Source organism: Schistocerca gregaria, chromosome 2, assembly GCF_023897955.1.
Source record: "Schistocerca gregaria isolate iqSchGreg1 chromosome 2, iqSchGreg1.2, whole genome shotgun sequence".
In the NCBI taxonomy this organism is placed as follows: domain Eukaryota; kingdom Metazoa; phylum Arthropoda; class Insecta; order Orthoptera; family Acrididae; genus Schistocerca; species Schistocerca gregaria.
Window position 1 is genome coordinate 700,494,515 of NC_064921.1, and position 14,944 is coordinate 700,509,458.

At 41.4% G+C, this 14,944-nt stretch overlaps 1 non-coding gene across 1 annotated transcript; it reads left to right on the forward strand.

Moving 5' to 3' along the window:
- The first annotated feature begins 2,149 nt into the window (after positions 1 to 2,149).
- Positions 2,150 to 2,222, forward strand: Trnav-aac (transfer RNA valine (anticodon AAC)). Its single transcript has one exon. It is a non-coding gene; the product is annotated as a tRNA-Val (tRNA).
- Positions 2,223 to 14,944: the final 12,722 nt, after the last annotated feature.

The following is a 14,944-nucleotide window of genomic DNA, read 5'->3' on the forward strand; positions in this document are numbered from 1 at the left end:
TTATATAAGCAGCTAAAAATTCGGTTGACGTCTTTCTAAGGTACAGTCTACAATCCTCCCAGATTATTGAAGTGAATACCATATGTGGCTTACGTTCAAAGAAATAGTATCAACAGCACTCGAGAGATTCATACCAAATAGATTAAGAAGCGACTGAACTGATCCCCCGTGGTACACAAAACACGACAGAAAGCTGCTGCAGGAGCACCGAAAAAGGCGCGTATAATTTAGACGAACGCAAAATCTCCAAGATTAGCGAAGTTTTACTGAGGCTCGAAATTTGGTGCGGATTTCAATGCGAGATGCATTTAATAGTTTCCACAACGAAACTCACTCTAGAAATTTGACAGAAAATCCAAAGAGATTCTGGTCCTATGTTACGTAAACCAGCGGAAAGCCTCAGTAAGTACCTCTACTGCGCGACAGCGACGTAATGTTACTGATGACAGTGCCACTAAAGTGGAGTTACTAAATGAGGAGGAGGAGGAGACAAGGTACCCAACCCTTCGGAGCAGGTAAAATCGTGGCAAATGTCCGCACACCGCTGAGGCACGCAAGCCTCCCCACCAGAGGCAGGGTCCACGGTTAATGGGGGGAAGACACAATCCATACTATATATATATATATAGTGTCTCTCTCTCTGTCTATGTGTGTGTGTGTGTGTGTGTGTGTGTGTGTGTGTGTGTGTGTGTGTGTGTGTACTCCTCATGACGAGTGGCAGGCATAGGCATGGAGCTGACCCGGTTTATATATATCGTCCTGAACAAGCATTGAGTGAGTGTTGCTCTGATTTAGGGGCTAAAAGAATCTGTCGGATAAATTCTTCAACGCATTTGCAAAATTCCTGGTTTCTAACATATCTCCTCACTTACACCTTGGTGGTGATGTGTCTACAATCTCCGTTGAAAATAGCGACTTGATGAGTTCGCTTATGAAAGGTATGCGAAGGAAGGAACGAGACTCGAATCTTATAGGCGGAATATCGTTGTAGCGAAGTCATACGAAAGAACGAAGAGGAAAATCCGCTGCAACACTTAAGGAAACAGCCCAGCATTCATACATAGTAACCCGGAATCTCCACAAAAGTAGGAGTCAGTACGACCAAAAGCATTTTTTGTGACAGAAGTCAGAAACAGCGTGCTAGAACTTCGTCACAGCCTTCTTTGGTTTAGTTTCATCACATGGTCATAATTCCCCTTAAACCATATAGTTATATTCTCATGCAGTTTCTTGCGTTGTCTTAACAGGGAACATATAATGAGTAACTTTTAGTCCACGAAATCTTACCATCCTTAGTATTATTTCTGGAACTGGAAGTTGGTTTTCTGTAAACCTAAGGATGATTTGTTTGTTTTTCGGTATATGTTACCTGTTAGAGGAGTCGGAGAAAAGCGACATATTATGTGCCAAAAAATATACGGCTACCAGAATAAAATTCCTGTTTGCTTTCTGGGAACTTGCAAATCCAGAGGTCTAGCATTGCTGTCAAAGCTCGTTATTATGTCAATCCTTACGACTCATAGCAGTTTACCATTTACTGGAAATAAAAAAGGAAAGCAGGAATGCCAGCAAAGGATGAGTTGTCTAATCGATGTTTTGGCTTTATCACATGCCAGTTGCTTGCTATGATTTCGTCCGAGTTCTTACTGACACAATTCATCTATCTTTGAATAAAAGCCGGAAAATGTGAGAGCTTAAATCCGCATTATCTATACTCCACAAGCCGTCTTATGGTGTATCGAGGAGGGTAATTCCTTTCATTTCAAATCTCGAAGTAACTTCAGAAAACTCTGAAGGGGACAAACGGGAGAAAATAGAATATTTTTCTGGTGTTCTATAACACATAAAACTGTGCATTCAATATACTTCCAGCCGATCGTCGTCCATTTACAGCACAGAAATTTTGTGCTAATTGATTACAGCTTTTGACAGTAATTTGGTACTGTCGAAAAAGTGGACTGTCGACGGGCGCTTAACTAAGTTGCAGAAAATCCAAACCGGGCGAACTCAGTCTCAGCGGAGCGTCGGCGTCAGCTTTCTAACCGCCCGAAGGAGGTCAGTCCTCCAGATCTGCCGCCAAAGATAACGAGGGGCCGAGGGGCTCACTGGCCAACAGCTCTGGCTCATAATCTGTATACACAAGCAACTGGTTTCCGTGGTGTAGTGGTTATCACATCCGCCTAACACGCGGAAGGTCCCCGGTTCGATCCCGGGCGGAAACATTTTTCATTTTTTTTTACATTTGAGTGTACATATAATAATATACCATACTTGAACGATTTCTTTGCAAACATGAAAAATGTTAAGTTCTACTGGGGTTCGGAGTCCACTTTACATCGTTGGGCAAGACCTTTCGAAGGATTGAAGGTAAGCGCATATTACCTGCAATAAGACAATGTCTACTAAAGCACTGTGGAGTTCAAACTAACTTTCGGATTGAGGTGAACATGACCTCTACTTTTAAACAGTTCCGTAGAAGAATAATCATACTGAACAACAAGGGAATGAACTTTTTCTATAAGGGGATTTACATACAGTAGAAAAAAAATTATAAGTGCTGTAATCTTGCGTTTGCGGCTGATTAAAGAACGTTCAACATATCGGCATCATGTGAGACATAGCCCCAACAACTCTACATTTTTTTTTTTAAATTTAGCAACCATGTTTGCTGCTCGACATAAGTTACTAGTGCTCAGTTACACAGTTCTAAACCAATCTCGCACACTATGGCAGCTTAATCATATTACCTATAATACTGTTGATTATGTATTCTAATTATTGTATATAATACTGCCCCTTGCTTAAAGTTTATTTTAGAATATTAAAAACATGTTCGTTGCACAACATAAACAAAGAGAACTCAATTCAACAGTTTCTCAGCCAATGTTAAGATAAAAAAATACTGTAGTACCGTGTAGTTTAATTATTTATTGTGCATATCATTGTGCATTCTGTAAAGTGTAACTTCAACGTTTAGAAATAAGACTGATACACAATACCCGATGCAAGTGAGTGTATCTTTGCCTATAATGTTTGGTTACTAAAGAAACAGTGTCCGTCCAGACGTTAGTCAGCTGTTTCCTGAAAACGGCCTAATGCGCCGAAAACTAGCTTGAAATGAACAAAAAATCCGTAGAACAAAAACAGTGTGTTTGTTATACAATCTTAAACATGAAACCTCTTCACAAAGAAGTCAAGGAAAAATCGATAAACAAAGCAACAAAATGTTAGATGACGGAAATGGGGCCTTTTTCTAAACTGAACAGAAAATAGTAAGTCAGATGTTCTCTAACTTTTTGTGCCACTGAAACCATATGATTTTCGCATCTCTAAACTACCGACACAAGAAACGAAAGCATAATTCCAGAAAAAAGATGCGTTTTTGGTACAGAAAAGTGACTGCAAAGAGGGATAGATTAGTAGCGATCACATACATACAGATGAAAAATTTCATGGGAAATCTTTTCACGAAGAACAGTGACGAAAGAGGTCATTATACTGTAGGGTACGCCGACGTAAGTTGGGGACGTTGGCAATTAACAATTTTTAATAAGTTCATTTTCGGAGACAGTTTGTTTTCCTTTGTATATATTGACAGAAATGACTTATTGTGTCGTGCCTACTGGTGTAAATGTCTATCTTAAGACAATTAATATTATTTTGCCAATTTTAAAAACTAATAGAAATGTTTCATCTTGCGCCAGTACCAAAGCGCAAGGTGACACTTTTTTATTCTTAGAAAGTATGACATAGTCCACCGATTAAGCATTGCTAATTATTTCTTAATAGTGTTTAATCAAAGGATGTGTTGAAAAGTAATATTAGTAAATCTAGACCAGTCTATCTACTAACGAAAATCGCACACAAAGTTTCCTCCTTCGAAGTCTCCGCACTCCTTATCCAACCACGTCTTTTATTCCAACAGGCCCGCCACATCAAAAGGGGGGCGGCAGGGGGCCGCCCCTCCCCTCCGGAACGTTTCGGCTTACACTAGACGCAACAGAAATTTTCTTATACGAAAATGCTTCCTTAACATTATTCATTTTAATTATGACAAACTCAAATGAAAAGAGTTTCATGTATAAAGTTGATCAAAAACAGCACAGGAAGATTCACGTAACTATATGAGGCTTCGGCTCTTGTAGAGCAGAGTATATGTGAGAAGTTTCATAACCTCTATTTGCGTAAGATTTGAATGCTTTTCACGTATAACAGAAATTGAGAAAGGTTTTGACTTTACTTTTTAGCTTTTGTTAGTTTCTTTGAATTTTTCGAGGTATTTGCCTTTCTCTTGCGTACTATGTAAGGCTAACTTCAGTAATGTTCATGTAAATTAAATAAATGTGGATCGAATATTTTTGCGGAAATTTGAGCTATTTAGCCTCTCCCCGATGTTATTCAATCTGCATATTGAACAAGCAGTAAAGGAAACAAAAGAAAAATTCGAAGTAGGTATTAAAATCCATGGAGAAGAAATAAAAATTTTGAGGTTCGCCGATGACATTGTAATTCTGTCAGAGACAGCAAAGGACTTTGAAGAGTAGTTGAACGGAATGGACAGTGTCTTGAAAGGAGGGTATAAGATGGACATCAATAAAATCAAAACGAGGATAATGGAATGTAGTCGAATTAAGTCGGGTGATGCTACGGGAATTAGATTAGGAATGAGACACTTAAAGTAGTAAAGGAGTTTTGCTATTTGGGGAGCAAAATAACTGATGATGGTCGAAGTAGAGAAGATATAAAATGTAAACTGGCAATGGTAAGGAAAGCGTTTCTGAAGAAGAGGAATTTGTTAACATCAAGTATAGATTTAAGTGTCAGGAAGTCGTTTCCGAAAGTATTTGTATGGAGTGTAGCCATGTATGGAAGTGAAACATGGACGATAAATAGTTTGGACAGGAAGATAATAGAAGCTTTCGAAATGTGGTGCTACAGAAGAATGCTGAAGATTAGATGGGTAGATCACATAACTAATGAGGAAGTATTGAATAAGAGTTTGTGGCACAACTTGACAAGAAGAAGGGACCGATTGGTAGGGCATGTTGTGAGGCATCAAGGGATCACAAATTTAGCATTGGAGGGCAGTGTGGAGGGTAAAAATCGTATAGGGAGACCAAGAGATGAATACATTAAGCAGATTAAGAGGGATGTAGGTTGCAGTATGTACTAGGAGATGAAGCTTGCATATGATAGAGTAGCATGGAGAGCTGCATCAAACCAGTCTCAGGACTGAAGACCACAACAACAACACGTTTGTGGACCTTTTAAGGCGGGTCAGAACAGCATATCATTTTTGTCCGCAGGTGTGATATATTAAAAGGTTTAATCAAATCCTCATTTATATTATAACATAAAAAGTCACACAAGGTAAAATAAGATTTCTGATTTGGTCATCCCCACTCCACGCAAAAAAAACATCCTGTGTGCGTGCCTGTTGCCTTATTTCCTGTGGAGGGTCAGCGTGGATCTCATCACATGCAGGACACGCTACTATACTTTCTTTGGAAGTTATCTTCGTTGCTTTAAATGTTCTTTTTCCACTTTCTGTGCTTCCTTGTCAGAAAAAACCGGTTTTATGAGTGAGGATGCTGAAACTATTGCATTTTGCTTAATGCGACTTCTCTCTTTTTCTTTATAATGACCTTTCTTTTCGTAGTAGTTTAAATTCGAAAATACTTCGGCATTGTTCTGGCTCAATGGAATCAACAGTTTGGTTCTTAATTTAGTGCATCGTGATGTTCATCAGAAGATTCGTCAGACGTTTCTGCGGGGTGACTAGGTATGCCGCCGGAACAGGAGAGTTTTAGTTCTGGCATAATCTGGAACAAGATTCCCATCTGTGCATTTTTACAACAAAATCATGGTCATTAAATACAAAGGCATCATAAGTTTCGAACTTACATTCTTTGAATCAATCAACTGAATTAATGACTGTAGCAGTTTTGAAATAAGGAATGCTCAACACGCGACACACTCGCTCCCGTCGGCTGTTTGAAAAGTGTTAAAGTTTTGGATTAGGATCAAGAAGACATGAGAAATAGTCACTCTGAACCTCATTTTGTCTATCTAGTCATGGTGTAACAAATATTAGCCAAATATCTTACCAGTTACTCAACATCGTACGTCGAATGCTTTGAACATTATTGCACGTCAGGAAAAGTAGGCGTTAATTATCTGACGCACAATGGATCGGCAGCACCGGCTCCACTGTGTCTGTTTCTAGTGTCTCACTGCGTGAAACGTTATTAATAGTATCCGTGCAGTGATGGTTACAAGCATGGACTTAATTGAAGTGGTTAGGCATCTTACCCCGCTCGTTAATTTGCCCTCGGTCTCCTGTATACGGGGTGATTTTTTCCAACGTGTACAAACTCTAGGGATTGATCGCTGAGAGGAACAAATGGATCTAATCGACTTATGTCCGGAAAAGCATGGTTTCCATGCTAGAGACACAATACATTACAGTTCGCATGGCCGTACATGAAATTCACGTCTGCCTGCTAATCATTATCGTGCCACGTTTACAGGAAACACAAGCGAGGAAACAGGGTAGTAGCTGCGACTGTGCTGTGAAGCCTATGAAGGTGTATGTGAACATCACATACTTAGTGTTGTTGTTGTCTTCAGTCCAGAGACTAGTTTGATGCAACTCTCCACGCTATTCTATCCTGTGCAAGCCGTTTCATCTCCGAGTAACTACTGCAGCATACATCCCTCTGAATCTGCTTATCGCATTCATCTCCTCTACGATTTCTACCCCTCACGCATCCCTCCAGTACTAAAATGGTGATCTCTTGATTCCTCACAATGTATTCCACCAACCGAACCCTTCTTTTTAGTCAGGTTATACCACAAATTTCTCTCCTCCCCAATTCTATTCAGTAACTCCCTATTACTTATTTGATCCACCCACCTAATCTTCTATAGCACCACATTTCAAAAGCTTCTATTCTCTTCTTGTCCAAACTGTTTATCGTCCATGTTTTACTTCCTTACATGGCCACACTCCATACAAATATTTTCAGAAAGGACTTCCTCACACTTAAATCTATACTCATTGTTAACAAATTTCTCTTCTTCAGAAGCGTTTTTCTTGACATTGCCAGTCTACGTTTTATATCTTCCCTACTTCGACCATCATCACTTAGTTTCTTTTCAAATGGCAAAACTCATCTACTAATTTAAGTCTCTCATTTTCTAATCTAATCCTCTCAGCATTCCACTATCCTAGTTTTACGCTTCTAGATGTTCATGTTATATCCTCCATTCAAGATACTGTCCATTCTGTTCACCTACTCTTCCAAGTCTCTTGCTGTCTCTGACAGAACTACAGTCTCATCGGCAAACCTCAGTGTTTTTATTTCTTCTCCCTGTACTTTTCATTCCTACTCCACATTTTTCTTTTGTTCCTTTACTGCCTGCTCAATATACAGATTAAACAACATTGGGAATAGGCTACAAATATGTCTCACTTCCCTCTCAACCACTGCTTCCTTCTCGTGTTCCTTGACTCTTATAACTGCCATCTGATTTCTTTACAAATTGTAAATAGTCTTTCGCTCCGTGAATTTTACCCCTGCCACCTTTAGAATTTGAAAGAGTATTCCAGTTAACATTGTGAAAAGTCTTCCCTAAGTCTACAAATTATATACGCGTAGGTTTGCCTTTCCTTAACTTATCTTTTGTGGTCAGGGTCAGTATTGCCCCGCGTGTTCCTACATTTCTACGGAATCCCAACTGATCTTCCCTAAGGTCGGTTTCTACCAGTTTTCCCATTCGTGTTAGTATTTTGCAGCTATGACTTATTAAACTGATAGCTCGGTAATTTTCGCACCTTCAGTACCTGCTTTATTTAGAATAGGATTATATTCTTCTTGAAGTCTGAGGGTATTTCGCCTGTCTCATACGTCTTGCTCACCAGATGGAAGAGTTTTGTTACGGTTGGCTCTCCCAAGGACATCACTAGCTCTAACGGAATGTTGTCTATTCCCGGGGTCTTGTTTCGACTTACGTCTTTCTGTGCTTTGTCAATTTCTTCACGCAGTATCATATCTCCTTTCTCATCTTCCTCTACGTCTTCCATTTCCATAATATTGCCCTGAACTGCAGCTCCCTTGTATAGACGCTCTATATACTCCTTTTTGCTTTCTTTTCTCTGCTTAGGACTGGTTTTCCATCTGAGGTCTTGGTATTCATACAGGTGGTTCTCTTTTCTGCAAAGGTCTCTAATTTTCCTGTGGGCAGTATCTATCTCACCCCCTAGTGATGTATGCTTCTGCATCCTTATATTTGCCCTCTAGCCATTCCTACTTAGCCATTTTGCACTTCCTGTTGATCTCATTTTTAGACATATGTATTTCCTTTGGCCTGCTTCATTTATTGCATTTTTATATTTTCTTCTTTCCTCGTTTAAATTCAATATCCGCTGTTACCCGAGGATTCCTACTAGCCCTCGTCTTTGTGACTACTTCATCCTCTGCTTCCTTCACTATTTCATCTCTCTAAGCTATCCATTCTTCTATTGTATTCGTTTCCCCTGTTCTTGTCAATCGTTCCCTAATACTCCCTCTGAAACCCTCTACAACCTCTGGTTATTGAAGTTTATCCAGGTCCCAATTCCTTAGATTCCTGCCTTTCTTCAGTTTAAATGTGCAGTTCATAACCAATAAATTGTGGTCTGAGTCCACACCTGCTCCTTGAAATGTCTTACAATTTAAAATCTGGTTCCTAAATCTATAATTATATAACAATTTGAAACCTCCTGGTGTCTCTAGGTTTCTTCCACGTATAATACCTTTCATGATTCTTAAACCAAGTGTTAACTTTGATTAAATTGTGCTCTGTGCAAAACTCTAACAGGCGGCTTCCTCTTTCATTCCTTTCTCCCAATCCATTATCCCTTACAAACTTTCCTTCTCTTCCTTTTCCTACTAGCGAATTCCAGTCCCCATGACTAATAAATTTTATTTTCTCTTAAACGCCTGAATAATTTCTTTTATCTCACCACACATTTCCTCAATCTCCTCCTCATCTGCGAAGCTAGTTGACATATAAACTTGTACTACTGTGGTGGGTGTGGGCTTTATGTCTATCTTGGATACAATAATGCGTTCACTATGTTGTTCATAGTAGCTAATCGGTGTTTTTCTTTTTTTTCCCTTTTTTACTTATTATTAAACCTACTCCTACATTACACCCACAATACTGTAAGTTATAGTGATGAAACACAAGCAGAGAATATCTTCCTTACCATACTAAGGGACGTTGTCTCGATTTGAGATTAATCAGAGCCTAGACGTGCCAATTCATTATGAGAGCTCTTTTCGTGCAGCAAATCATCGCGATGTATACAGCAACTGCAATATAATAATGGAAAGATACATCATTTTGCTACCACGAGCTTCGTTTGTTGCTGAACATGAACACAAAATTGTGTAGGTGAAAAGAAGATTACATCCGCTGACAAGTTAACAAATTAAAACAAAAAAGTTAATCACTAAGTGGGGTGTACGTACAGTGCGACTGAAACTTGGTGCCCATGCGCCGATCTCAGTTTTCGGCCTGGCATAGTCTATTTCCACAATGTGGTGTTATTTATACGCCAGTGTGGGTGACTCAGACCACGTGCACCCCCTGCCACCCATACAATGTTTGCTCCTTGTGACAGTGTTTTCGAATGTGGGACGTGAATATTACTTCGAAGTAAGGCGTGTGATATATTGCTTTTAAATGAGTGTAGCTCTGTTTGTGATGAAATGTGGAAAAAAAACTGTGCATCGCCCGAAAGTAGATAATTATGTTAGTAATGAACTTGCAAGAAATCATTTGGAAAGCGATTTAATAACAACTCTCAGTCGGAAACAACTGAAGCAGACGATGGCAGTGACAAAGAAATATAAGCTTGTTTAATAACAAATAAAAATACTTGTAGCTATGACAGCTTTTCTCATTTCTATTTCTATATAGTTTGTGTTTTTGTCTCGAATACACTGAAGCGAAGATATGGTGATTTTTAACGCCTGGAATAGTATTCCTGACTCAAAATGAGCTGAAAAAACTAGCATTTCTCGTTCTTTCGCGAGCGCGCGGAACAGTATTCCTGACTATATATATATACGCACACGCACACACGCACAGGCCACGCGGGTTAGACTTCCCCTTGGGAATAGCAGTTTCAAGAATGAACGTTTCATGACTTAATTGAGAACTCGTCTTTCTGATAAGGATCTGGGATCAAGCCTAAAATTAAAAACAGCATACAAACTTCCGCCAAACTTGCCACGGAGATGAAGGCCATTATTCACACTAGTCCCTCAGTCATTGTCATGATTTACTTTTATGGATACCTTACAATTTATTTTCATCAATAAATAATTTTGTTATTAAATACGATATCAAATTTTATTCAACGTACTACAAAAACATTAAGTATAACTTGAACTACCAACTAAAATTTGGAGCGTTGCGCAGAGACAGAAGGTATAGAATCGAGTATGGAGAAATGTGTGCTGATACGGTTTGGACATATAGAGAGGATGAACGAAAGGAAATAGACGAAAGAAGTATACAAGACAATTGTGGATGGAAGAGTTGGAAGGGATCGACATTGGCGAACGTACCTCACTTACATTGAGGACGTTCTTAGCAAAGACCAGCTTAAGAGTGCCTTAATTAAGCTGATAATTATGTACCTATTTATACAGGGTGTTACAAAAAGGTACGGCCAAACTTTCAGGAAACATTCCTCACACACAAATAAAGAAAATATGTTATGTGGACATGTGTCCGGAAATGATTAATTTCCATGTTAGAGCTCATTTTAGTTTCGTCCACCTACTCTCAATGGAGCACGTTATCATGATTTCATACGGTATACTCTACCTGTGCTGCTAGAACATGTGCCTTTACAAGTACGACACAACATGTGGTTCATGCGCGATAGAGCTCCTACACATTTCAGTCGAAGTGTTCGTACGCTTCTCAACAAGAAATTCGGGGACCGATGGATTGGTAGAGGCGGACCAATTCCATGGTCTCCACGCTCTCCTGACCTCAACCCTCTTGACTTTTATTTATGGGGCCATTTGAAAGCTCTTGTCTACGCAACCCCGGTACCAAATGTAGAGACTCTTCGTGCTCGTATTGTAAACGGGTGTGATACAATACGCCATCCTCCAGGGCTGCATCAGCGCATCAGGGAGTCCATGCGACGGAGGGTGGATGTATGTATCCTTGCTAACGGAGCACATTTTGAACATTTCCTGTAACAACGTGGTTGAAGTCACGCTGGTACGTTCTGTTGCTGTGTGTTTCCATTCCATGATTAATGTAATTTGAAGAGAAGTAATAAAATGAGCTCTAACATGGAAAGTTAGCGTTTCCGGACACATGTCTTAATAACATATTTTCATTCTTTGTGTGAGAGGAATGTTTCCTGAAAGTTTGGTGGTACCTTTTTGTAACACCATGTATAGCTCAGCTTTGAAAATTTTACCTCTCAGAAGACATTTCAATCTTTGTACTGTTGAATTTGGCTTTTTTGGATAATGAGTTTTCCGATCATTTGTCTAGGTAAGCGCGGCAAATCTCGTAGAACTGCACTGCAATTGGCCAATAGAACCTTAACTACAAAGACTGAATCAAGATATCCACATACAGCCAGTTTGGGACGGGTGCAGCTTTACCATTGAGTTTCAGAATTCGTTATTCTGAAACTGCATATTGAGTGCTACCGCCATCCTGTCGACCTCGAAGAGGAGTCAACTTATGGAGATTATAATTTTTCGAACTCCGCAGTAATTTCGCACTGGTTTGATTAATTCACTAATAATGCTGTCTTTCCGATTGCTGCGTTTGGGTGCTTAGGTGAAACGTAGAGGAAAAGTCTACCATACAACACGGGTGCATTCTTCTGAGTCTACTCTGCTACAAACGATCTCATATACAACTGAGTGTCGTGTCAGAAAACTACCGCAGCTCTTGGCTGTGCATGGATGAAAAGTATATCCGGTAAGGCGTGGGGCTGTCTGAGGAACTGGCCACAGATGCCTGCCAGGAATACGACAGCGATGTTTGTCTTAAATTTATCCTTGTTATTTGTTAGTGCATTTAATTACATTTTTATTGGTAATTTCGTCGCCTGGCACACAGAACACAGTAACAAGTACAACACAAATTAACAACAATTTCCCAATCATTTGTTTACATCAGTTCAGAGAGTCTTAAAACCTAATCTAAACTGGTGGCTATTGGTAAAATGGCAGGATACGGAGAAGATGAAAAATTTGTGTCTAGATGCGTTTATTTCACGGCGAATATTAGGTGAACAACTGGTAAAGACAAGTTTTTTTTCAATAAGATAGGCATTCAACATTGTACAAGTTTTCAAAGATGTTCATTTTTTTACTTCCAAGTTTATCGTTGAGTAATATGCCTCCGTGTACTATGCCAAGAATGAATATTTCTAATTCTTCGTGTAGTCTCTCTTGTCCAGTTCTTGTAATATATGAAGATTATGTGCAATAACATGGAATGGGTGGCCTGAGTTTATGTGGATGACTATTGCTAATTTATTATAGTTATTAGTGCAGTAGACATTTATATTTTCATCGGTCAGTTTGGCCTACAAAGAGGGCTTTGCAGGTACTACATATTTTATATGGGCCCGATTGTGAATGTTTATCTGTATGTGTGTTAATTTTGTGTTGCAGTTTATCTGTTGCGAAGGTAGTGTTAATGTTGTGTAGTCTGAAGATGTTTGCTGTTTTGTAGGAGAGTTTGCCTATGGAAGGAATGGTTGGTTGGTTGGTTTGTGGGATTAAAGGGACCAGACTACTATGGTCATCGGTCCCTTGTTCCATAAAAACTAAAACCACCCGAAGAGTAAAAAAAACGAAGAACAGGAAAGACAGCAGACGAAACAGGACATGAAATACTCTGACAGAGACCAGACAAAACAAATTAAAACACACAGTGTGACGGTGGTTGGCCGACCGTAGAGAAAAAGAGGAAAAGCCAACCACCAAGAACACTTTAAAAACTCAGTTTAAAATCAGAGGCTAAAAGCCAGAATCAACACTAAAAAACAAACACTCAGATTAAAGGATAAAAACCAAGTCCACCATGGCAGAGTTATGTGATAAAAGAGCAGAGAGCGTGTCAGGCATTGCAAAAGTCTGCCTGAGCACGGTTAAAAGGGCGCACTCCGACAGAATATGGACCACCGTCAAGGACGCCCCACAACGACAAAGAGGGGAATCCTCACGACACAGTAAATAACTGTGCGTGAGTCGGGTGTGGCCAATGCGGAGCCGACAAAGGACGACTGAGTCCCTGCGGTTGGCTCGCATGGATGACCGCCACACAGTCGTCGTGTCCTTGACGGCACGGAGTTTGTTAGGGGTGGTCCGATCCGCGCCATTCAGCATCCCAAAACGAGAGAACTTTGCGGCGTAAGACTGCCCGCACATCAGCCGCCAGGAGGCCAATCTCCAGAGATGGCGCACTAGTGGCCTCTTTCGCCAGGCGGTCAATAGTTTCATTGCCGGGTATACCAACATGGCCTGGGGTCCAAACAAAGACCACAGACCTGCCGCTACGGGCGAGAGTATGCAGGGACTCCTGGATAGCCATCACCAGACGAGAACGAGGGAAACACTGGTCGAGAGCTCGTAAACCGCTCAGGGAATCGCTACAGATAACGAAGGACTCACCTGAGCAGGAGCGGATATACTCTAGGGCACGAAAGATGGCGACCAGCTCAGCAGTGTAAACACTGCAGCCAGCCGGCAACGAACGTTGTTCAGAATGGTCCCCTAGAGTTAGTGCATAACCGACTAGACCAGCAACCATCGAACCGTCGGTGTAGACAACGCCAGAGCCCTGATACGTGGCCAGGATGGAATAAAAGCGGCGTCGGAAGGCCTCCGGTGGGACTGAGTCCTTCGGGCCCTGTGCCATGTCGAGCCGAAGGCCAGGGCGAGGCACACACCATGGGTATGTACGCAAAAGTGCCCAGAAAGGAGGTGGTACAGGGAAACACCCAAGCCTGTAGAGAAGCTGTTTGACAAGTACGGCGATCAGACAACCCGAAAGGGGCCGACGTTCTGGCAGATGGATGACTGACTGCGGGAAGAGGACACGAAAATTTGGATGCCCGGGCAAGCTAAAAACATGGGCAGCATAAGCAGCCAGTAATTGTTGGCGTCGTAACCACAGTGGAGGGACACCTGCCTCCACAAGTATGCTGTCCACAGGGCTGGTTCGGAAGGCACCAGTGGCAAGGCGTATCCCGCTGTGGAGGATTGGGTCCAGCACCCGCAATGCAGATGGGGATGCTGAGCCATAAGCCAGACTCCCGTAGTCCAGACGGGACTGGATTAACGCCTGATAAAGCCGTAGGAGAGTAGATCGGTCGGCGCCCCACCTGGTGTGGCTCAGGCATCGCATAGCATTTAGATGCCACCAACACGCCTGTTTAAGCTGCCGAATATGAGGCAGCCAAGTCAACCGGGCATCAAAAACCATCCCCAAAAACCTATGTGACTCCACCACTTTAAGAAGCTCGCCGTCAAGATAAAGCCGCGGCTCCGGGTGATAGTGCGTCGCCGGCAGAAATGCATAACGCAGGTCTTGGCTGCGGAAAACTGAAAACCATGCGCTACAGCCCAAGACTGCGCCTAACGGATTGCGCCCTGTAGCTGACGTTCAGCAGCTGCAATGCCAATAGAGCTGTAGTAAAGGCAAAAGTCGTCAGCATACAGTATTTCACACGGCCGCAGCGGGCCCGTTAATAGCTATTAAAAACAGACACACACTGAGAACAGAACCCTGTGGCACACCGTTCTCCTGGACTCGGGAGGAACTATATGAGGCCGCGACGTGCACGCGGAAGGTACGATACGACAGAAAATTGCGGATATAGATCGGCAGAGGGCCCCGA